Here is a 25,892-nt window from a genome sequence, read left to right on the forward strand (position 1 = left end):
TATCTATCTATTTATTTATCCATCTATCTATCTATCCATATGCTATCTTTTGATGTATCTATCTATCCCATATCTGTCTATCTAACCTGTCTATGTCATATTTATCTGTACCGCAGGGGTCGGTGTTGGGACTTATTCTCTTTAACATGTTTATTAACGATCTAGTAGGAGGTTTACACATTAAAATATCGATATTTTCAGATGATACAAAACTATCTAAAGCAGTCAATACAAGAGAAGATGATATTCTGCTACAGATGGATCTGGATAAGTTGGAAACTTGGGCCGAAAGGTGGAAGATATGGTTTAACAATGATAAATGTAAGGTTATACACATGGGAAAAAGGAATCACCATTACACACTGAACGGGAAAACACTGGGTAAATCTGACATGGAGAAGGACTTGGGTTCTTAGTTAATGAAAAACTGACCTGGAACAGCCAGTGCCAGGAAGTGTCTGCCAAGGCAAATAGGATCATGGGGAGCATTAAAAGAGGTCTGGATACACATGATGAGAGCATTAAACTGCCTCTGTACAAATCCCGGGTTAGACCGCACATGGAGTACTGTGTACAGTTTTGCGCACCGGTGTTCAGGAAGGATATAATGGAACTAGAGCGAGTACAAAGGAGGGCAACAAAATTAATAAAGGGGATGGGGGAACTACAATACCCAGAGAGATTAGAAAAATTAGGATTATTTAGTCTACAAAAAAGATGACTGAGGGGCGATCTAATATATAAGTATATAAGGGGACAATACAAATATCGTTCCGAGGATCTGTTTATACCAAGGAATATTACAGTCATAAGGGAGCATCCTCTGCTTCTGGAGGAGAAAAGGTTTTTCCACCAGCATAGAAGAGGATTGTAAAGAAACCAGAGTATTTCTTAATTACCCAGATGACTATGCTTTTGAAAACCAAGAAGAATTGACTTTTTATCTGTATATTGGCTTGTGGATTTAAATGATTATTTCTGGTGGGTCAAGAAGACAAACTTGCAAACTAATGTACCATTTAATATACTGTGTAAGTCTGTAATAATGACTTGCACATAGTGTGTGTTTATCATTGTTTTTTGATGTGTGCTGATATGTTAATTGTGTATTGTATTCTGGAACCAGTTTGTTTACTTTGAAAGTAAAGAGGGAACAGAATGTGAGGGTGGACTGAAGGACACTGAGTAATTCTAAAATAGCTTACATGTCTCAGGTACAAAAAGACTCAGAGATCTCATCACTCCAACTGAAGTAATACAGCACTACCAGCCAGACATTCGGCAAAACACCTAACAGACGAGAGACAGGACTGCAGCAAATTCATTGTGGCATCATCATGAGGGACACAGATCTATGATTCTATAGGAAACAACCTAGGGGTTTTCGGCTCCAGTTGGAAGGACACAGATCTGATTCAGTGACCATTTTTGAACAATGGATATGTTTGGAGAAAGACAAGTTTTGGGACCCGCCAGTCATCTGGTTCCATGGAGATGGTCGGATAAGTCAGGTGGTGACTCTCGTGTCAACTGGCTTTGGATCTTGTACGGACTCTATGGACTGTTCTCAGTCATCTCCCTACGCTTGTCGGTACTTCTCTCTGTGTGTATCACAGGTGGAATAGCGACCCTGGTAGCTCTGACATTGTGTCAACTGGCTTTGGACCTTGTACGGACTCTATGGACTGTTCTCTGTCATCTCGTTACACTTGTTGGTAACTCTTCTCTGTGTGTGTATCACAGGTGGAATATCGACCCTGGGAGCTCTGACATAACATCTACCATTATCCCGGCTAGTCAGCGAAAGGGTGAGACCTGTAATGTGCGCCATCTTGAGGTAATCGCTGGGATTGTTCTGTTTGCTATTGGGTGTTGTGGTTCAATAAAGTATTGCCACACTGTTTTACTGTACCCTTGTGTTGTCTGTGTAGTGTATTGCCCACGGGGAGATAGAGCGGGCGTTCAGTGGTATGAGCCCTGGTCCATGCAGTCTTGCTAAAGGCAGTTGGGCCAACGGTGAGAGCACCCACTGACCCCTGTTTCTCCACAAGAATTCTTTACTGTTAGGGCAGTGAGAATCTGGAATTCCTTGCCTGAGGAGGTGGTGATGGCAAATTCATTCGAGGGTTTCAAGAGAGGCCTGGATGTCTTCCTGGAATTAACAATATTGTATCTTACAGTTATTAGGTTCTTTAGAAGGACATAGATCTGTGGATTTAGGTTGTGTTCACATGTAGCATTTTTTTTGCTTTTTCGCGGCGATTTTTAACTCACGATTTTGCCGCAAAAAAAAATTCCATGCAATCCTATGGCATTCCGCACATGCTGTGCTAATGCTGTGGATTTTTCCGTGGTGGAATTGCATCGTGGAAAAATACACAGCATGCTCATTCTTTGTGCGGAATCGCGGGAAAATCCGCACACATACGAATGCATTATTCTGCTTACTTTCCACACGTGGGTGTGCCCACCATGCGAAAAGTAAGCAGAACATTTGCCGATGGTACCCACGGTCTGGGGGAGAGGAGATTCTCCTCCAGGCTCTGGGTACCATATTCCTGTAAAAAATAGAATTTATATTCTTTTAATGTATTCCCCTTTTGTTTTTTGGTATTGCATGCAAAGTAAATAATTTTGAGAGGGTTTTTTTTCTCTCTCTTTTCAACTTATCTTCAACCATGAGGTGCCAAAATGTGTTAAACAATTTCTTCTGAACTTGGCAATACCCCATATGTGGCTGTACAGTACTGCTTAGCCACTCAGCAAGACTCTGGAGGGATGGAGCGCTATTTGACTCTTGGAGAACAAATTATTATACAGTAGAATAATTTCCAGACTCCATATAAAGAGCCGCTAAATGCCAGAAAAGCAGAATCCTCCTCAAGTGACCCCATTTTGGAAATTTATCTACAAGTGTAGTGATGATTTTGACTCCATAAGTATTTTCCAGAAACAAGCAGCAGTGGATGCTGAGTGAAAATTGCAAACTGCCATTGTAGTGACCAGTGCGCTGTAGTGACCAGTACGTTGCAGTCACCAGTACGTTAAACCCAGCTCATGCTTCTGGAGACATGCACCTGTAAATTAGGCGGGCTCTCATCACTACAGAAATGCCAAACGTGGATGATTTATGTGGTTTAGGTACACTGTGGGGCTCAGAAAGGAGAGGGGTGTTTGAATATGGGAGTGCAGAATTTCTTTTTAGGGGGGTGAAGAGCCATAATGGTTTTCCAGAGCCTTTGTACTAACAGTAATGGGTAAACCCCCTATATTTCCATTAACAGATGACGGACCTGAGTGAGGACTTGCTTTTTTTGTGGATTGATTTATAGCCTCTATTGGGAACATTTTACATAACATTTGGGAACATATTTATCTGGCGCTCTACACTGAGCACTTACTTTGGGGTTTCCATCTAAATCTCTGAGTGGCGTGATTCAGATGAAACCCCCGAGGGATCCATTCACTATAATGAGGCAGCAGAGTTATGCTGGACTCCGTCTGGCCTCTGTTTAGCAGTGTCCTTCTTTTCAGAGGTGCTCAAAACTGGTTGACTGCGCTTTTATGTATGACTAAAAAGATGGACACCACTGGATCACAGGTCTTATGGCATCCACAGTGCCTCTATCTGCCTCATTACAGGGAATCTTCCACTGGGAGTTCTGTCTGAATCATGTATTTCAGAGATTTACGCAGAAACTTCGGTGTAAGCGCTCAGCCCAGTGTGCCGTATAAATCTGCACCGAGCCTTACTGCGATCTTTGGGAGGCAGAATGAAAAAATCAACTGCATGTGAATAATTGGTTTTATATATTTTTTACGCCATTCTTCGTGCAGTATAAGTGATTAGGCGACTTTATTCTTGGTTGCAGTCACACACTAAATAACGCTTTTTGCATCACTATATTTTGAGAGCTATAATTTTTCCATATTTTGGTTGACAGAGTCATGTGAGGGCTTGTTTTTGCAGGCCGAGCTGACATTTTTATTGGTACCATTTTTGGGCACATGACATTTATTGGTCACCTTCTATTCTGATTTTTGGAAGACAGTGGTCAAACACCAGGAATTCAGGAAATTTTTTTTATGCCGTTTTGTGTGTAGTAAAATTAATAAGGCAGCTTTATTCTTTGGATCAGTATAATTACAGTGATACCACATTTATATTTTTTTTTTATGTTTTGCCGCTTTTTCACAAGAAAATCTATTTTATAGAAAAAATAATTGTTTCTGCATCGCTTTATTCTGAGAGCTATAACTTTTTTATTTTTCCGCTGTTGGAGCTGTATGGCAGCTTGTTTTTTGTGGGACAAGATGACATTTTCATCGCTACCATTTTTATTTTGATTTGACTTTTTGATCGCGTTTTATTCTATGGCAGCATGATGAAAAAGCAAAGGTTTTTGCTCCTTTTTTTGTTTTTGTTTTTTTACATTGTGCACTGAAGGAGTTAACAAGTGTGACCGTTTTATAGGTTGGCTCGTTCCGGACGTGGTGATACCAAATATGTGTATTATTTTCGTTTTTACAAAACAAATATGTATTTATTGGTTTAATATTTTTTCTTTTTTATTTATTTTGTGGCTTTTTTATAGTTTGAAAACTTTTTCTTTAACTTTTTTACTTAGTCCCTGTGTGATACTTCAATTTTTATTTCTCTGATCACTGGTCTCATACAATGCAATACACATGTATTGCATTGTAGAGACCTGGCAGTGTTACACATGTAGATTGCTTGTTAGACTCAGCTGCAGGCTGAGCCTAACAAGCCACCGTAGCTAGCAGACCCAGAAGTTATCACGTGACCTGTGGCTGCCGGGACAACGCGGGATCCCCCGTGATGTGATCAGATCTCATCACGGGGAGCGTCGAAGAGGTGAGTAAAGCAGTGGGCTCCCTCTACTATCTTCTAAATGCCACGATCGCGGCATCTAGAAGATAGCAAAGGGTTAACATCATTGGGACCTGATCAGCAAGTGCCGACGTTTATCTACCATGGGTGGTCGGGAAGCAGTTAAATTTGCACCAAATCTGCAAGTCATAAATAAGCAACGTGTGCATGAGACTTCAGTATTCTCATTCATTTTGCTGGCATCGGGAAACCCTTGAGGATTTGTGACAAATCTGAGCAGAAAAAATGCGACAAATCTAGAATGTGTGTACAGGTCATATGAACTCTACTGCTCATAGTATTTTGCAGATCTGTCAGTCCCTTTACAAAGATGGTGACCGCAACCTGTGCCTACTGCGTATGCACATGTTTACAGATTAGCTTACTCGCCTAAGATCTATCTTATTTAAAACCACAGCGGATTTAATTATAGACTTGTGCAAAACATTTCACAGAGCGTAGAATTTTATGGAACCAAAATGTGGCCACATGGGACAATAAAAAATCCAATTTTTTTAACAATTATTTTTTTGGAGTGCTGCCCTTCCATTTCTCTTTAACATATAATCATTATATCAGGCCTAACTTGATTATAAATCTTGGAAGCCTGGCATCCAAGTGTCAGGAATCTGCAAGAGCGGTATGTGGACCTTTGAGGTCCAGTAGCTCATCGTAATGCAGCCCTTTAAGTGTCTTTGACAGAGGTTGCTTGCTGCTTTGGAGGTGGTAGTTGATGCCTTACCTCTTGGGCCCCTGTGTGGCTGCACAGGTTGCACCAATGGTATGTCTGCCCCTGTATTTAAATACCTATCTATATAGTTTTTGTGAAGGGCTTTGTAAACTATTTTCTGTTTAATATCCTGTTTGAGATATAGACATTATCATTTAGAAATTGTTATACACCAGTTCTTACTTTCATCATGTTTTAGCTTTCAATCTTTCTGCACGTTCTTTCCTTTTAAGAGAAATGCATTTTAAATGCTTTGTGTTCTGAGTCCCTTGCTTATGAAAATTTAAATACAAGAAAATGTAATAGTCCTTACAGAAATATCTCTAATTTTATTCATGTGTCTCTCTAGCATTAGTGAGTATGCTACGTAATGATGAATGTTCTGTCTGAAAAAGATCAATAATAGAATATGGTGTCATGTAGAAAAGGTAATACAAACAAATAAAGGTTATAGCTACCATCCAGGACTTATGTCAGTGGGGAAGGGAGCTTTGAGAAACCCTGGACTTGTCTGTTAATCACATGTGCTTATGCGCTTGTACATCATGGCTGGCCTTATTTTATTTGCAGTGGCTACAGACTACATACAAGTGCTTCTCACTAAATTAGCATATCATCAAAAAGTTAATTTACTTCAGTTCTTCAATACAAAAAGTGAAACTCATATATTATATAGAGTCATTACAGAGTGATCTATTTCAAGTGATTATTTCTGTTAATGTTGATGATTATGGCTTACAGCCAATGAAAACCCAAAAGTCATTTTCTCAGTAAATTAGAATAGTTAACAAAAACACCTGTAAAGGCTTCCTAAGTGTTTAATAAAGTCCCTTAGTCTGTTTCAATAGGCTCCACAATCATGGGGAAGACTGCTGACTTGACAGATGTTCAGAAGGCAGTCATTGACACACTCCACAAGGATGGTAAGCCACAAAAGGTCATTGATAAAGAAGCTGGCTGTTCATAAAATGCTGTATCCAAGCATATTAATTGAAAGTTGAGTGGAAGGAAAAAGTGTGGTAGAAAAAGGTGCACAAGCAACCGGGATAACTGTAGCCTTGAAAGGATTGTTAAGAAAAGGCCATTCAAAAATTTGGGAGAGATTCATAAGGAGTGGACTGCTGCTGGACATGGCCTGCAAGTTTCGCATTCCTTGTGTTAAGCCACTCATGACCAATAGACAATGCCAGAAGCGTCTTACTTGGGCCAAGGATTAAAAGAACTGGACTGTTACTCAGTGGTCCAATGTGTTGTTTTCAGATTAAAGTAAATTTTGCATTTCATTTAGAAATAAAGTTCCCAGAGTCAATAGGAAGAGTGGAGCGACACACAATCCAAGCTGCTTGAGGTCAGTGATGATTTGGGGAGCCATGTCATCTGCTGGTGTAGGTCCACTGTGTTTTATCAAGACCAAAGTCAGTGCAGCCGTCGCCACAGAAGGCAGAATAAACACGATTTCTTTTTTCACCAATTTGTGAGGCGCTGTTTCTTTGATTTATGGACATTGAATACTTTTCCAAGTGAGGCTCCTTGGAGTGGACATGCTCTCTGCTTATGGGTAAAGTTGACCCAATACTTCCAAATGGTGCTGTGCACCAGTTTTTATACTAATATTTACAAAGTCAGTGCAGCCATCTACCAGGAAATTTTAGAGCACTTCATGCTTCCCTCTGATGACAAGCTTTTTGGAGATGGGAATTTCATTCTCCAGCAGTACTTGGCACCTGTCCACAAGTACCAATACCTGGTTTGAAAACAACAGTATCACTGTGCTTGATTGGCCAACAAACTCGCCTGACCTTAACCCCATAGAGAATCTATGGATCTATGGTCTATTGTCAATAGGAAGATGAGAGACACCAGACTCAACAATGCAGACGAGCTGAAGGCTGCTTTCAAAGCAACCTGGGCTTCCATAACACCTCAGAAGTGCCACAGGCTGATCGCCTCCATGCCACGCCGCATTGATGCAGTAATTGAGGCAAAAGGAGCCCTGACCAAGTATTGAGTGCATTTACTGACCATACATTTCAGTAGGACAACATTTTGGAATTTCAAATCATTTTTCAAGCTGGTGTTATAAAGTATTCTAGTTTACTGAGATAATGACTTTAGGGTTTTCATTGGCTGTAAGCCATAATCATCAACATAAACAGAAATAAACACGTGAAATAGATCACTCTGTTTGTAATGACTCTATATAAGATATGAATTTCACTTTTTTGATTGAAGAACTGAAATAAATTAACTTTTTGATGATATTCTAATTTTGTGAGAAGCACCTGTAGGTTTTCTTTTTAGCTTGGCTAACTGAATGTAATATAGAAATTGCCATATTTGGTCCATTCAGGCTCCAACTTGACCTCACTGCCCACACAAAAAGCTACTACAATATATGGGAAGTTTTGCATGAAAGCTGATAGATTACCTACCTCTCTAGGTAAGTGAGCCCTGCCTGTAAGAGTGCTTTCACATTACGTTTAGGCACCTTGTCAGTGGCTCATGCAGGATTTACGTCCATAACCCTGCATAACGGGATTCGGTTGTATGTGCCGACAGGGCCAAAGAGTATAATCCTGCCGACAGAGCAAACGTGTGCTCTGCCCCAAATCGTTTTTGGGCGTATACACCTACTGGAGGCGGACATTCAGGTGTAGTAGACTGTGTCTGATATTCCACACTCCGAAAACACTGCAGCTCCATTGGCATATTAATTCAAATGGCGATTTGTCACGCGGCGGCTGCCGCGCACTCCTTCCCTTACCTCCCCCCGGCCGCAGCTCACCCGCTCGCCGGTGGCCTCCTCGCCTCGGCGCCGGCTGCTGCGGGCCACGGCGCGGTCTCTCCCGGCCATTCTTCCTCGGCCGGCGACCTCCTCCGTCTGGTCCTCTGGATCGCGCCGGGTGCGCGCCCCCGCTCCTCCTCCTCGGCGGGCGCGCGTCCACACTATGGCCGGGCACACGCGCTCCTCCTCCTCCTCCTGAGGACGCGCGCCTCCTCCTCCAACTGGAGGTCACGACCCGGAAGGCCTCCCACTTCCCTATATCAGGCCGCCTCCTCCTGCTGGTGATGCCTGACTATCACTGCGCCTTGCTAGTGACTCTGGCCCGCCCTCCATGTGCGCTCCGGCGTCCTGTCCGTCCGTTACTCATTCCTCCTTTGTTCTCTCTCCTAGGCTCGGGGTCTCCAAGCCGTGCCCGTCACTTCTGTGCCTCCAAGCCGTGCCCATCACTCCTGTGCCTCCAAGCCATGCCCGTCACTCCTGTGTCTCCAAGCCGTGCCCGTCACTCCTGTGTCTCCAAGCCGTGCCCGTCACTCCTGTGTCTCCAAGCCGTGCCCGTCACTCCTGTGTCTCCAAGCCATGCCCGTCTGTCCTGTGTCTCCATTCCGGATCTACCTGTCTGTCCGCTGATACATTCCCTGGGTACCAGCTGCCGTGGTGATAGTTACCCGCGGGCTTGCCCCAAACACTCCCTGTATAGGGGGTGGTCCCCCTGGTCAGCTCGCCCTTGGGAGGTTCGTTGCCACGGTCTAGTGGGTCCACCCCAGGAGTACCTTACAGTATAGTCAGGCCATGGATCCCGCTGGTACCCCGACCCCGACCCAAAAGGAACTTTTGTTCCTTCGTGAGAACCAGGCGAGGATCATGTCGTTCCTCAAATCAATGGAGTCCCGACTTTCGTCTTTGCAGACCTCCGATCCGGGAATTGCCTCCCAAATCTCCGGCTTACAGCAGGAACTGGCTCAGCAGCGCGACACCCAGGCCCATATTTTGAATTATATAGCCTCTGTAGATAACCGCTTACTAGCTCTACAGACGGCAGCCGCTGTCCCGGCGCCTGTGGCAGTTCCTCACTCCTCCCCCCGGTTGGCCAAACCCCCACGCTATAGCGGAGATCCCAAACTCTGTTGGGGGTTCATTAACCAGTGCCAGTTGCATTTCGAGTTGGCACCCCTACAGTATCCTTCTGACCGGGCGAAGGTGGCCTTTATGATTTCCCACTTAGAGGGTGAGGCACTGGCTTGGGTAAATCCCTTGTGGGAGCGTGATGACCCGAAAGTCTCCCAGCTCGCGACCTTCTTGGAGACCTTTCGTAAGGTCTTCGATGAGCCCGGTCGCCTGGTCTCCGCCACCGAGTCTTTATTTTGCCTTCGCCAGGGTACCCTCTCTGTGGGACAGTACGCCATCCAGTTCCGTACGTTGTCCTCTGAGCTTGGTTGGAACAATGAGGCCCTGGTGGGGGCTTTTTGGCGTGGCTTGTCGGTCCGAATCAAGGACGAGTTGGCAGGTAGGGATACACCTACGTCTTTGGAGGATCTCATCTCGCTGGCAACACGAATTGATCTGCGTTTCCGGGAGCGTTCCCGCGAGGTTGCCAGGGAGAGAAGGCCCACTCGTTTTTCTCCTCTGCCACGCAGTCCTCCACGCTCGCGGTCCTCCGCCTCGGCCGCAGCTCCTGAACCCATGCAAGTGGACTGACTCAGGCCCGCGGAGCTACGCCGCCAGGAGAGACTCGCTCATGGCCTTTGTCTCTATTGTGGCAGCGCCTCCCATCTCCTGCGTTCCTGTCCTGTGAGGCCAGGAAACTCCTCCGCCTAGGACAGGTAAGAGAGGCCTCCCTAGGTGTCTTTGATACCTCTCTACCCTTGACCCTTTCTGTTTTGTTTCTCCTGGGCTCCAAACGTTTTTCGGAGATAGCCTATATTGACTCAGGGGCTGCTGGAAATTTTATCCAACTCGAGGCGGTGAAGAGATTAGGGATACCTGTCAGGTCCTTGGAGGTTCCCCGGCAGTTAGCCTCAGTCGACAGCGTTCCCTTGCGTGAGACCGTTACACTGGTCACTGAAGAGCTGGAGTTACAGATCGGGGTCCTGCACCGTGAAAGAATAGCCTTCTTCGTGCTGCCGTCTCTGTCCCACACCTTGCTCCTGGGTCTTCCGTGGTTGCGGATGCATGAACCTGTCCTGAATTGGCGGTCCGGAGACATTCTTCGCTGGGGCCGCTTCTGCCAGACTAGATGTCTTCATCCAGTACAACCCCTCAAATGCTCGTCTCCTGTCTCGGGCCCTGCGGATTTGCCCTCGGCTTACTGGGCCTTTGCGGATGTCTTCGATAAGAAGGAGGCAGAGGTCCTTCCACCGCACCGGCAATATGATTGTCCTATCGAGCTTGTTCCTGGTTCAACCCCGCCCCGGGGGCGGATCTATCCGTTGAGTCCACTCGAGTCCCAGGCCATGACCGAATATGTAAAGGAGAATTTGGCCAGAGGCTTCATCCGGAAGTCATCTTCTCCCGCTGGAGCTGGTTTCTTTTTTGTCAAGAAGAAAGACGGGTCTCTGCGCCCCTGTATTGACTATCGAGGTCTCAACGAGATTACCGTTAAGAACAGATATCCTCTACCTCTCATCCCCGAGTTGTTCGACCGGCTACGTGGGGCGCGAATCTTTTCTAAATTGGATCTCCGTGGAGCCTACAATCTCATCCGTATTCGCTCAGGAGATGAGTGGAAGACCGCCTTCAACACCAGGGATGGACACTACGAGTATCTCGTCATGCCCTTTGGGTTGTGCAACGCTCCCGCGGTCTTTCAGGAATTTGTGAACGACATTTTCCGAGACCTTCTGTACTCCTGTGTGGTCGTGTACCTCGACGATATCCTTGTCTTCTCTCCTGATCTGTCCACCCACAGAAGAGATGTCCGCCGAGTACTGTTCCGTTTGAGGGAGAATCGCCTGTACGCCAAATTGGAGAAGTGCGCCTTTGAACAGTCTTCCCTTCCATTTCTAGGCTATATCATCTCCGACTCTGGCCTGCGTATGGATCCTGAGAAGGTCTCTGCCGTGCTTAACTGGCCACGTCCCCAAGGGGTGAAAGCCATTCAGCGCTTTCTCGGCTTCGCAAACTACTATCGGCAGTTCATCCCCCATTTTTCCTCTTTGGCTGGCTCTATCTCGTCTTTGATCCGTAAAGGAGCCAACCCGCACGTCTGGACCCCTGAAGCAGAGAGAGCCTTTCTATCTCTGAAACGAGCATTTGCCACGGCTCCCGTACTCCATCGCCCTGAGGTCAACAAACCGTTCGTCCTCGAAGTGGATGCATCCGCAACTGGAGCTGGAGCGGTTTTGTCTCAAAAGTCTTCCTCTGGTAGGCTCGTTACGTGCGGTTTCATTCTCCACCCCAGAGCGGAATTATTCCATCGGAGACCGAGAACTGCTTGCCATCAAGTTAGCTCTAGAGGAGTGGAGATACTTATTGGAAGGCGCCGCACATCCCTTCACAATCTTCACAGACCTTAAAAATCTAGCTTACCTTCAGTCTGCACAAAGACTCAACCCTCGGCAAGCCAGGTGGTCTCTGTTCTTCGGTCGATTCGATTTTGACCTGCATTTTCGTCCAGGTGACAAGAACCTCAAAGCTGACGCCTTGTCCAGGTCCTCTCTTTCCGCAGATGTCGAAGAAGAACCCGCGCATATCTTGGACCCATCCAGGCTCATCACGGTGGCACCGCTTTCTCTCCTCTCAACCCCACCTGGCAAGACTTTTGTTCCGGAGAAGGACCGAAGACGAATCCTCCACTGGGGACATGCTTCCAAGCTGGCTGGCCATCTCGGGCTTAAAAAGACACTTCTCCTGGTGTCCCGCTACTACTGGTGGTCGACTCTTTCCCAGGATGTCTGGGATTTCATCGCCTCCTGCCTCTCATGTGCCAAGATCAAGGTGCCTAGGCAGCTGCCTTCTGGTCTTCTACATCCGCTTCCAGTACCCTCGTCTCCTTGGCAACACATTGCCATGGACTTTATTACAGACCTACCCTCGTCTGCCAACTGTACTGTCGTCTTAGTGGTGGTAGATAGGTTTTCTAAGATGGCACACTTCATCCCTCTTCCTGGCTTGCCATCGGCTCCAGCCTTGGCGAAGATTTTCGTTCAGCACATCTTCCGTCTTCATGGACTGCCCCAACATATTGTTTCAGACAGAGGAGTCCAGTTCACCTCTCGCTTCTGGAGAGCCCTATGCAGATCGATGGATGTCACCCTCGACTTCTCCTCTTCTTACCACCCACAGTCCAACGGTCAGGCGGAACGGACGAATCAGAGTTTGGTGAATTACCTCCGGCATTTTTCTAATGTCCACCAAGACGACTGGTCTGAACTACTCCCGTGCATGGGCTGAGTTCGCCTATAATAACCACGTCAGTGAGTCTTCTGGCAAATCCCCTTTCTTTGTCGTCTACGGTCAACATCCTGGTGTACCTCTACCGGTTCCTCCTGCCTCGGGTGTACCGGCGGCTGATCTTCTGACCGGTGAATTCTCCAGGATCTGGCAGGAGACCAAGACCGCTCTCGAGTTGGTACGTAACAGGGTTAAGAGACACGCAGACAAGAGGCGCCTGGATGTCCCGCCATATCACCCAGGTGATAAAGTTTGGCTAGCCTCCAAGTTTTTTCGCCTCAAAATCCCGTCCCATAAGCTGGGTCCCAGCTATATTGGACCTTTTGAGGTCTTGTCCCGTATTAATGATGTCTCCTACAAACTACGGCTTCCCGCCTCTCTCCGCATCCCTAATGCTTTTCATGTGTCTTTGCTTAAGCCAGTCATCTTCAATCGTTTCCTTTCTAAAGCCCCCCACTCGCCTCCGCCTGTCTCCGCAGACGATGTATTTGAGGTTAGAGATATTTTGGCCATGAGAAGGCAAAAAGGGAAAACCTTTTTTTTGGTTGATTGGAAGGGCTTTGGCCCTGAGGAGAGGTCCTGGGAGCCCCAGGAGAACATCCAAGCTCCTCGAATCTTGGCTAAATTTTTTTCCGGACTGCGGAGGGGGGCGCGTAAGGAGGGGGGTACTGTCACGCGGCGGCTGCCGCACTCGCCGGTGGCCTCCTCGCCTCGGCGCCGGCTGCTGCGGGCCACGGCGCGGTCTCTCCCGGCCATTCTTCCTCGGCCGGCGACCGCCTCCGTCTGGTCCTCTGGATCACGCCGGGTGCGCGCCCCCGCTCCTCTTCCTCGGCGGGCACGCGTCCAAACTATGGCCGGGCACACGCGCTCCTCCTCCTCCTGAGGACGCGCGCCTCCTCCTCCAACTGGAGGTCACGACCCGGAAGGCCTCCCACTTCCCTATATCAGGCCGCCTCCTCCTGCTGGCGATGCCTGACTATCACTGCGCCTTGCTAGTGACTCTGGCCCACCCTCCATGTGCGCTCCGGCGTCCTGTCCGTCCGTTACTCATTCCTCCTTTGTTCTCTCTCCTAGGCTTGGGGTCTCCAAGCCGTGCCCGTCACTTCTGTGCCTCCAAGCCGTGCCCGTCACTCCTGTGCCTCCAAGCCGTGCCCGTCACTCCTGTGTCTCCAAGCCGTGCCCGTCACTCCTGTGTCTCCAAGCCGTGCCCGTCACTCCTGTGTCTCCAAGCCGTGCCCGTCACTTCTGTGCCGCCAAGCCGTGCCCGTCTGTCCTGTGTCTCCAATCCGGATCTACCTGTCTGTCCGCTGATACATTCCCTGGGTACCAGCTGCCATGGTGATAGTTACCCGCGGGCTTGCCCCAAACACTCCCTGTATAGGGGGTGGTCCCCCTGGTCAGCTCGCCCTCGGGAGGTTCATTGCCACGGTCTAGTGGGTCCACCCCAGGAGTACCTTACACGATTTTCTAGGTAACGGGAAAATGGACTAGCGGAATAAGGGTAAGGATGAACTCTTTTATAGAGCTACATGTGTATACACATATTTTTGTGATATATATAAAATACCATGTAATTTATCCAATTTCTTGCTGCACAAATAAAAAAGGAGGAGCAGAAGCTTTAGCCATGCACCATACGTGTACATGGGATTCCAGCCCAGGAACAAGCATTTGTTCATTGCTACCCCTTAGTGACCGGGCCAAATTTTTGAAATCTGACCAGTGTCACTTTATGTGATAATAACTCTGAAATGCTTCAACACATCCCATTGATTTGGAGATTGTTTTTTGTGACAAATTATACTTTATGATAATGGTAAATTTAGGTCAATACGTTTTGTGTTTATTTATAAAGAAAATCAGAAATTTGTCAAAAATGTAAAATTGCAATTTTTTAAATTTGTATAATTGTCCCTTTAATCCAGATAGTCATACCATAGCAAAACATTAATAAATAACATTTTCCACATGTCTGCTTTAAATCAGCACAATTTGTAAAATTATATTTTATTTTGTTAGCCATTTAGGAGGTTTAAAATGCAGCAGTCATTTTTCCTTTTTCCAAGGAAATTCACAAAATTATTTTTCAGGCACCTATCCAAGATTGAAGTGACTTTGGGGGACCTATAAATTGGAAACCCCCCAAAAGTGAGACCATTTAAAAAACAGCACTCCCCAACATACTGAAAATTGCTGTCAGGTAGTTTATTAACCCTTTGGATGCTTTTCAGGAATTAATGCAAAGTGACATGACAGGAATGGAAAAGTGTATTTTTGCCACCGAAATCTTGGTAACTTGTGAACGTTACTATAGCCGGTAGACTGTAAGACCGTTATTTGGCTATGAATTGCCATGGCAAACATCAGGACCACACAATCATGATATCAGGGTGTCAGTGGGAATAAAGAGGAAGCCCCCACACTCTGTTAACCATTTATATGATATAGTCACTACTGACAGCAACCTCTAAGGGATCAAACAGATATGGACAGTGCTAACACTGACCGTGGCTGATGCAACAATTTGTCAGCTATAGAGTACAGTATACAGCTGCTGGATTGTCACCTGTGTGGGGATACTATTCTTTTATAACTCAGGTCAGTAAAAAGACATATTGGTGGTCACTATGATGTTAAAGCCGTTTGCACTTTTATTCTACTGAGCTGACCAAGGTGCTGAGAACTGACATTATTAATTCTCCATACAAATACTGTAGCATCGTCTATTTTTTATGCTCTTTTTAATGGATTGTTTCTGACTCATCTTTGTTCCCCTATTGCAATGTTTCTGGATTGATCCTTGGACTGCCTCACAACTCTCTGCATAATGTCATTATCTCTTCTTCTGACAAAAATTCAGCTACCCCTGAACAAGTAATTGAAATATTTTCATTGTTCACTTTTCCCTGGTTCAGATTTCAATGTTTGGCACCGAAAAAATAAAAACAGTTATACTCAATATCTGTACCGGCACCATTCCAGCAATGTTAGCACTAGCATTCCTGTGGCTCTGGTACTGTTGTTATGGCACGTGAGCCCTGTACCCAGTTAGTGCTGGTATCACTGTCCCCACCTTCGAACATATCGAACATCAACAGGAAGGCAGGACTGCGGCTGCTCTCTGACTTGCTCTAACTATTCGATGTGTCTGAAGTAGCAGACAGTGACGCCAGCACTGATTGGGGGCAGGGCTCACATGTCATAATATCCGAACAAGAGCCCCGGGGCCACGAGTGCAGACACCGCTGCAAGAGTGCTGACACCGGATGTGAGTATTAGCATTATTATTTCATCGGCACCAAACATTCAGATCGAGAAGAGGTGGTCCTAGGAGTGTAATTTATGCAAAATCTGGACTATGTGAATTACCGGATTTCCCTTGCAATAACAATCTACTTGCTGTCTATTACTTGCAGTGTCCAGCTGTAACCTAGCAATTCATTTTTTTACAACCTATATCTTCATCCTTGGACCCACAGGTAACATACACACCGAGGTTTTTTGGTGTGTTTGTGTTCTAAAATGTTTCTGGAAATGCTCCTTCTTTGGGGAGTTTTTGGAAGAGTTTTAGTTTCCTAAACTGGTTTTGAAAAGTTTTTGAAGCGTTTTGGGAGAGTTTATTCCAGAAATGTTTATTTGCAGCCCTTTGATTGGACAGTACTGTCACGATCCATTTTTGGATCTGTCTGTTTGGGCTGCACACATTTAAACCCTTTTCCCTTTTGGCCATCGGGGGTTAGTGTCAGTTCCCCCCCCGGTGGCCGCTGGTGTTACTACAACTTTAGCTAGTCTGCTGGTGGGTTCCCCCCCTCCGTGGCTGCTGGAGTTACTGCATTGTGATTAATTATCTTTTCAGGTGGGTGCCCCTCCCACCTCCCTTTATAAGGCCACCTGGTACACCAGCTAGCTGTTGGTAATACAGGTCATTTGGAAGCCAACCTTTCTGAAGAAACAAGCTATCTTGAGCAGTGGTGTTTGCAACTGATCTGGAGCAGTGGTTTTCCTGCTGGAAGCTGTCTTCGGGTGCCTTACTCTGCGGTCCATTTCATGACTGCAGAGCAAGCTAAGTGTTGTTTGTTTTTAACCTGTCTGTTATTTTCCTTGATGTCTTATTAGTACAGCGGTGGGACCAGTGTCCACACTTGCCAGTAACCTAGTAAAGGATAGGTGCAGGGCAAGTGAGGGACCAAGGTGTCCTGGTCGGTGACAGGTTGAAAGAACCTGTATAGGGAACATGAGGAGAGTTCAGGGCTCCATCTTAGGGGAGTTCCGGAGGTGTCCATTCCCCCGTTCCCTATTGCAGAGCCCACCGTTGTGTCCCCGGTGTCCCCTTGTTTGTAATTTTGGTTTTGTGACCGACCAATCGTCGGGTCGCGTCACGCAGGGCCAGTCGCCTCGTGACAAGTACCTAGTTTGGAGCCTTTTCCATCAGGAGCAGCTTCAAAGATGTGACAGGCACTTTCTTTTTTTTCTACCAATCCTTTTTCAAACCCTGAATTGGAGAAAAATGCTCAAAGCACTGAACTTATGAAAGGAAGTGGTTTTAAATGAAAAATTGATTAGTAAGAGTCTTTGAAGTGTTTTGAAGCAATTTATGCAGGCATTTTTTTAAGCAGAACAAATAAAAAAAACTCATTCAAAAACTTTATACGCACATATCTTTACAGATTATAGTTTGCTAGATCATTAAAGTGTAACCATTATTTGAATTATTATTTCACAAATCAATAGTACACCTGAAAATAAGCAACTTTATAATATATGTTATCAGAGAAATCAGCTTCTTTCTCTTCCAGAATTGATCAATTATTATCAAAATTTTCAGTTCTGAGGTAAAATCTGTATTCGGTGACATATTGTTACATTGAGATTGGAGATGGTGGCTGCTACTGATAAAATTCTGTGAAAACAAAATGCAAAAAACAGAAATATCCTGAAATAAAAAGTAAAAAATAAACTGCAAATAATGCTTAAAGGTAATAATAATAATAAGGGTATTTAGTAGAGTTGAGAGAAACAGGTCGAAAAAATTCAAAAGTCGCCGACTTTCGCCAAAGTCGGGTTTCATGAAACGAAACCCGACCTTAGCGTGAGGTCGGCCACGAGGTCGGCAACTTTAGCGCCAAAGTTGCATTTCAAAAGATGCTTTAGCGCCCTTTTTCAGCCAATCAGGAAGAATGGACACTGTGGACAACGTGATGACATAGGCAGCGATCACCACCATCTTGGAGAAGGGCATGCAAGTGATTGGCTTGCTTTGTGTGGCGTTACAGGGGGTATAAAAGGGCGGGGACGCCGACCGCGATGTTACTCATGCTGATCTCAGAATAGGAAGAGCTGCTGCTGATGATGATTCTGTAGGGAGAGCGTTAGGAAGGCAAAAAGAAAAAAAAAAACTGCTTCTGCTGCAACGCTTTTCACTGTAGTTACTGTGCAGTGAAAGGTGAAGATTTTTGCTTTTGTGCAGCAGCACTGGTGGAGATTAGCCAGCCTTTTAAGGCAAGCTGCATTGCTGTGTGCACACTGGTGTTCAAACTGCTTTTTTAAAAGCAATCCAAATTGTATTGTTTTGTCCTGGTGATGTAGTGAGCGTTCATTTTTTCACACACCGTACAGCGGTGTACGCTCCTCACACAGTACCGTGTAACAGCTGTTATCACGGCCAAATTGAAGCTATCTAAGTGTGTGACTCTGTAAGGAAAAACCGAAGAGTTTGTCCGTTCTTACAGACCTACATCTTATAGTTTTGTCCGTTTTTCAAACAGTTTAGTATAATTGCTGTTTGATTACATTCAAAACTAGAGAGAGACAGCGTGTGTCAGTCCGTATACAAAAACACAGAGCTTGACAATTTTACATACACCGTACAGCGGTGTACGTGCACGCTCCTATCTCAGTACCGTGTAACGGCTGTTATCATGGCCAAATTGAAGCTATCTAAGTGTGTCTCTGTAAGGAAAAGCTGAGGAGTTTGTCCGTTCTTACAGACCTACACTCTAGGGAGATTCCAATTCTGCCCAATTCTATAGATACCTTGTAGTTTGTCATACACTAGGCAATTTCTGCCGGTCACATTGCGGTGTTATAGACACAGGGCCTGACAGAATCCAACTGTGTCCTGAAGTGTAGAGAGATTCCAATTCTCCACAGTCCTCTATCCACCTTTCTTACAACATCCAGAATCTGCCTGTCACATTGCGGTGTAAAATAAACAGGGCCTGACAGAATCCAACTGTGTCCTGAAGTCTACAGAGATTCCAATTCTCCCCACTACTATATACACCTTGTACCTTGTTTTACAGTACCACATAGTTGGTGTTTTTTTGGGTACATTTTCCCCAAAAATGAGGAAGCGTGGTGGAAGAGTCCATGGAAGTGGGCGGGGGTTGGCAGCTGGTAATGATGGTGTTGGTGTTGGTGGTGGATCTGCTGGTAGTAGCAAAAGCAAAATAGCACCTAATGCAGGAGGTGTTGAGCCTGCGTCATCGTCTGGCTCCACAAGGCCTCAAAGGCTCCCTTTTCTGGGAGTAGGTAAACCGTTTTTAAAGCCGGAGCTTCAAGAACAAGTTTTGGCTTACATTGCTGACTTAGCCTCCAGCTCTATCGCCTCCGCTTCTGAAGTTTTAAAAAATAAAAGCACTGAGTCATCATTGGAGGCTCATGTTCATGAACCACACCTTTCCTTGTGTCCTTCACCCCAACCAAAATTGAAGGATGCGGCAGGCCACACTACAGATTACTCCATGGAGCTGTTTTCACATACCATGCCTCGGTTATCAAGTCAAATCGTGAATTACCCAGGCAAAGATGAATCTGACATGGAGTGTACTGATGCACAGCCACTGATAGATGATTCTGCTGGTACATTCACTCAGAGCACTACATTGTCCTTGCAGTGTACTGAGTCAGAATCTGACCCAGATGAAACTCAGGTGCCCCTTCCCGCATACTATACCACCATACACGGTGACACAGAGGAAGGTGCACATGACATTGAAGAGGAGGTGATGGAGAGCATCCGCAGCGGGCATCGACATCGCAACAGCTGTTATCTGGCAGGCCCGGAGCAGTCCAAAAACGGGTTACAAAAGCCAAAAGAGTTGCAGGACAGCTTGGCCAGACGGTCAAAATTGCACAGCGTGCAAGGCCTCAAAATGTCTTCCATAGTAGGAAGAGTGCAGTGTGGCACTTTTTTGAACAAAATCCTAATGATCAGGCAAAGCTTATCTGTAAGAAGTGCGCAAAGACCTTTAGCCGAGGGAAAAATCTGAGAAATTTGAATACCAGTTGCATGCTAAGACATTTAACCACCAAGCACTTGCAAGCGTGGACGGACTACCAAAACTCACGTACCACATGTGCTACTGCTCCCAAAGAAGGTAGTCAGCAACGCTACATTGTTTCCCCCACTGTAAGTCCACCAGTTAGCACACCACCAGCAGCAAATGTTGAGTTGTCGTCGCAAGGGCAAATTGTCATGATCCCAGTGCAGGTTTTTGAGCTGCACACCTGGGGGTTAATGTCTGGAGCTCTGTGCAGGTTTTGACCTGCACACCTGGGGTTAATGGTTGTGGCCTCTTTCTGGTTCTGGGAGAGCTTCTTAAACCCCTGGGAAGCTTCAATCCCTGCCAGTTATACTTTTGCCTTTGGCCTAATGTGCTGACCCCCGTGTGCCTGTTTGTTGCTATAGCTTGTTTATATGGTTCTGACCCGGCTCTGTTTCCCGTTGTGAGTTTGCCTGTTGATTTTGTACTGCGTTATTATCTCTGTGTAAGACTCATTGCCTGTGACCTGACTACTCTCTGCTCGCCCCTTTGGTACCTTGCAGCTATCTTTGTGTGTGACTCATTGGCTATGTCCTGACTATTCTCCCTGTCTATGCCCCTTGGTAACTTTGTCTCGCAGTTACTTTGCTAGGAGATCTCTTGCAGCTCCTGGCTCTGTGGAGTTTAGGCCACGCCCCTAGCAGTCACGTGCTTCAGGTCCTGCGGCTCTGAAGTACGCATCTACTCGGTTGCTGCCCACTCCACAGGTATCTTTGAGCACTGTTCACTTTACTTAGGACACGCGCACTGGCTCAGTGAGCAAGTTCATTGCGGTGTTCCTGACATTATAACTGGCCTACAATTTTTTTTTCTCTCCTCACTTCTGCAGCATGGACCCAATGTGTGCTTTATCTGAGCAGGTGAAATGCTTGACTCAGTCACTGCAGAAGCTTAGTTTGAAACACCAAGCTCTGGCCCAGTCCCAACAGCGGGTGGAGGACTCAGTTCAGGGGGTGCTTTCCGCAGGCTTCCAGCAGGTGGGGAATAGAGATGTCAGTTTAGTCCCACCTGAATCCCCGGTTAAATTGCCAGATACATTTTCTGGTAACAAGGATGATTTCAGGGCATTTAAGGAGGGCTGTAAGCTCTTTTTCTCTTTGAGACCCCGCTCCTCTGGGGATGAGAAACAGAGGGTGGGGGTGGTGATGTCCCTGCTTAGGGGGTCCCCACAAGCCTGGGCATTTTCGCTTTCCTCTTCTGCCCCTGAGAGAATGTCTGTGGATGTGTTTTTGAAGCCTTAGGGCTTATTTATGATGAGCCTGATAGAGTGCGGTTGGCTGAGGACAAAATGATGAGTGTCCGTCAGGGGGAGCACTCGGCCGAATGGTTCAGTACTGAATTCAGACGTTGGGCAGCGGAGATTTCCTGGAGTGATGCCGCCCTTCGGGGGCTGTTCCACAGAGGCCTGTGTGAACGTCTGAAGGATGCTTTGGCACTTCATCCTCCGCCTGACTCCCTGGAGGATGCCATGATCCAAGCGGTTCGCATGGATCGCAGGCTGCGGACAAGAGGCATTATGCAACGGGAAACGCCATTATTCTTCAGTGGAGATGAGACCCGGACTCTTCCTATGGCTATGGAGGTGAGCGCTGTCACCTGTGAGGGAAAGGAAAGAAGACGCCACCGAGAAAAGCAGTTGTGCTTCTATTGTGGGAAATCTGGACATTGGAAGAAGGACTGCCCCTCCTGTCCGTCATCCTCCAAGATGGCGGGAAACGACTAGGTCTGGGTAGTAGTCGAGGAGGCTACCCAGACCTTCAGGTACAATTTTCCTCATGTGCAAAAATGGTGCTGCAGGTGGAACTGGAACTTGGTTATGGTCCTGTTCAGACTACTGCTTTTATTGACTGCGGTTCTGCTGTGAACCTGATTGATACCAAGGTTATGACTAGAGTTGAGCGATACCGTCCGATACTTCAAAGTATCGGATCGGAATGGATCGGCCGATCTTTAAAAAAAGTATCGGTATCGCCGATTCCGATACCGGAAGTCCCATTCAAGTCTATGGGACTTCCGGTATCGGAATAAGAAAAACCCTGTTTTTGCCTTGTACAGCCTCTCTGGGGTCTGTACGGGCCTTTCGGGGGGCTGTGCCGGCCTGCCAGGGGGTCTGTGCAGGCTCCGGTGGTCTGTGCCGGCCTGCCGGGGGGCTGTGCCGGCCTGCCGGTGGTCTGTGCAGGCTCCGGTGGGCTGTGCCGGCCTGCCGGGGAGGCTGTGCAGGCTCCGGTGGTCTGTGCCGGCCTGCCAGGGGGCTGTGCCGGCCTGCCGGTGGTCTGTGCAGGCTCCGGGGGGCTGTGCCGGCCTGCTGGGGGGCTGTGCCGGCCTGCCGGTGGGCTGTGCAGGCTTCGGGGGTCTGTGCAGGCATCGTCCGATGGGACTATAAGTCCCATCGGGCGATGCCTGCTACCATGACAGTGATTGACACATTAGCCAATGATGGGACAGTAGTAGTCCCATCATCCGGCTAATGTGTTGAATGTAAAAAAAAAAAAAAAAAAAATTACATGCTACATACATACTACATATATACATACTACATACATACTACATACATACTACATACATACTACATGCATGCTACATACATACTACATGCATGCTACATGCATGCTACATACATACTACATACATACTACATACATACTACATGCATGCTACATACATACTACATGCATGCTACATGCATGCTACATACATACTACATGCTACATACATACCACATACATACTACATGCTACATACATACTACATATATACTACATGCATGCTACATACATACTACATACATACCACATACATACTACATACATGCTACATGCTACATACATACTACATATATACTACATGCATGCTACATACATACTACATATATACTACATGCATGCTACATACATACTACATGCTACATACATACCACATACATACTACATACATGCTACATGCTACATACATACTACATATATACTACATGCATGCTACATACATACTACATATATACTACATGCATGCTACATACATACTGCATGCTACATACATACTACATACATACTACATACATACTACATACATACTACATGCTACATACATACTACATATATACTACATGCATGCTACATACATACTGCATGCTACATGCATGCTACATACATACTACATACATACTACATGCTACATACATACCACATATATACTACATACATACAATACATTCATACAATACATACATAGACATACAGTACATATAACATAGAGTAACATACTTACCAATACTTGTCACATTGTTCCCCGAAGCCATTGTCTTTTCCGGAATAAATATTAACATAACAAACCACAAAAATACTCACCCACGATCCGAAGCAGTCCACGAGTGTGTCCCACAACGATCTTGGGTAGAGAACGGCAGCATCAGCTGATGCTGCCGTTCTCTACGGGCTGCAGGAATCCAATGACGGAAGGTAGGTATCCTTCCGCACTGTATTCCTCCGCCACTTAAAAAAAAAAAAGTCCCTAGTCTCACTTTATGCCATTGCTGTGTGGGAATTTCCCACGCAGCAATGGCATAAAGTGAGACTAGGGACTTTTTTTTTTTAAGTGGCGGAGGAATACAGTGCGGAAGGATACCTACCTTCCGTCATTGGATTCCTGCAGCCCGTAGAGAACGGCAGCATCATCTGATGCTGCAGTTCTCTACCCAAGATCGTCGTGGGACACACTCGTGGACTGCTTCGGATCGTGGGTGAGTATTTTTGTGGTTTGTTATGTTAATATTTATTCCGGAAAAGACAATGGCTTCGGGGAACAATGTGACAAGTATTGGTAAGTATGTTACTCTATGTTATATGTACTGTATGTCTATGTATGTATTGTATGAATGTATTGTATGTATGTAGTATATATGTGGTATGTATGTAGCATGTAGTATGTATGTAGTATGTATGTAGCATGCATGTAGCATGCAGTATGTATGTAGCATGCATGTAGTATATATGTAGTATGTATGTAGCATGTAGCATGTATGTAGTATGTATGTGGTATGTATGTAGCATGTAGTATGTATGTAGCATGCATGTAGTATATATGTAGTATGTATGTAGCATGTAGTATGTATGTGGTATGTATGTGGTATGTATGTAGCATATAGTATGTACTGTATGTAGCATGCATGTAGTATGTATGTAGCATGCATGTAGTATGTATGTAGCATGCATGTAGTATGTATGTAGCATGCATGTAGCATGCATGTAGTATGTATGTAGTATGTATGTAGTATGTATGTAGCATGCAGTATGTATGTAGCATGTATGTAGCATGTATGTAGCATGTATGTAGTATATATGTAGTATGTATGTAGCATGTAGTATGTATGTAGCATGTAGTATGTATGTAGCATGCATGCAGTATGTATGTAGTATGTATGTAGCATGTATGTAGCATGCATGTAGTATATATGTAGTATGTATGTAGCATGTAGTATGTATGTAGCATGTAGTATGTATGTAGCATGCATGTAGTATGTATGTAGCATGCATGTAGTATGTATGTAGTATGTATGTAGTATTTTTTTTTTTTTTTTTTTTAACATTTAACACATTAGCCGGATGATGGGACTACTACTGTCCCATCATTGGCTAATGTGTCAATCACTGTCATGGTAGCAGGCATCGCCAGATGGGACTTGTAGTCCCATCGGACGATGCTTGCACAGACCCCCGGACATCAGCACAGCCCCCCGGCAGGCCGGCACAGCCCCCCGGCAGGCCGGTACAGACCCCCACAGGGTGCACAGACCACCGGCAGGCCGGCACAGCCCCCCGGCAGGCCGGTACAGACCCCCACAGGGTGCACAGACCACCGGCAGGCCGGCACAGCCCCCCGGCAGGCCGGTACAGACCCCCACAGGGTGCACAGACCACCGGCAGGCCAGCACAGCCCCCCGGCAGGCCGGTACAGACCCCGGGCAGTCCACACAGCCCCCCGGCAGGCCGGCAGAGACCCCCGGAAGGCCCGAAATGACGGCGCATCATGATGCGCACACACCGCGCATCATGATGACGTCAGGCTGTCAATCAACTTTGAACTTCCGATTCCGATGCCGAATTCCGATATTGAAAAAATATCGGAAGTCGGTATCGGAATTCCGATACAGCAAGTATCGGCCGATACCCGATACTTGCGGTATCGGAATGCTCAACACTAGTTATGACTCTTAATAAGATAGGGACAGTCAGGCTTCACGATCCTGTTAAACTTGTGGCAATTGACTCATCTCCTCTTACCCAAGACGGTATCTGTTGCAGGTCTGAACTTTTTTCTCTAAAAGTGGGTTCCAGTCATGAGGAGAAACTAAGTTGTCTTGTGCTAGATAACTTGCCTGCAGGACTAGTACTGGGGATACCTTGGCTTCAAAGCCATAATCCTACCATTGATTGGGTTACAGGGGAAATCACTCAATGGGGATGCAATAATAAATGTGGTAACCTGGGACATCTTGTTAACACTGTTAAATCCGTGTCTGTGTCGTCTGTCGATCTGGAAGGTATTCCGGAGTACCTGAAGGATTTCGAAGGCGTTTTTTCCGAAAGTGAGGCTGAGGCGCTGCCACCACATAGACCCTATGATTGTGCCATTGATTTAGTACCCGGAGCCAAGTTACCTAAGGCTCGATTGTTCAATTTGTCTGGGCTTGAGCGCCAAGGCATGAAGGAGTACATAGCTGAGAGCCTCCGCAAAGGGCATATCAGGCCTTCTGTGTCACCTGTGGCAGCAGGGTTC

This window comes from Dendrobates tinctorius, unplaced genomic scaffold (genome assembly GCF_039654945.1).
Source record: "Dendrobates tinctorius isolate UK_male_01 unplaced genomic scaffold, ASM3965494v1 ptg000035l, whole genome shotgun sequence".
Taxonomy (NCBI): Eukaryota; Metazoa; Chordata; class Amphibia; order Anura; family Dendrobatidae; genus Dendrobates; species Dendrobates tinctorius.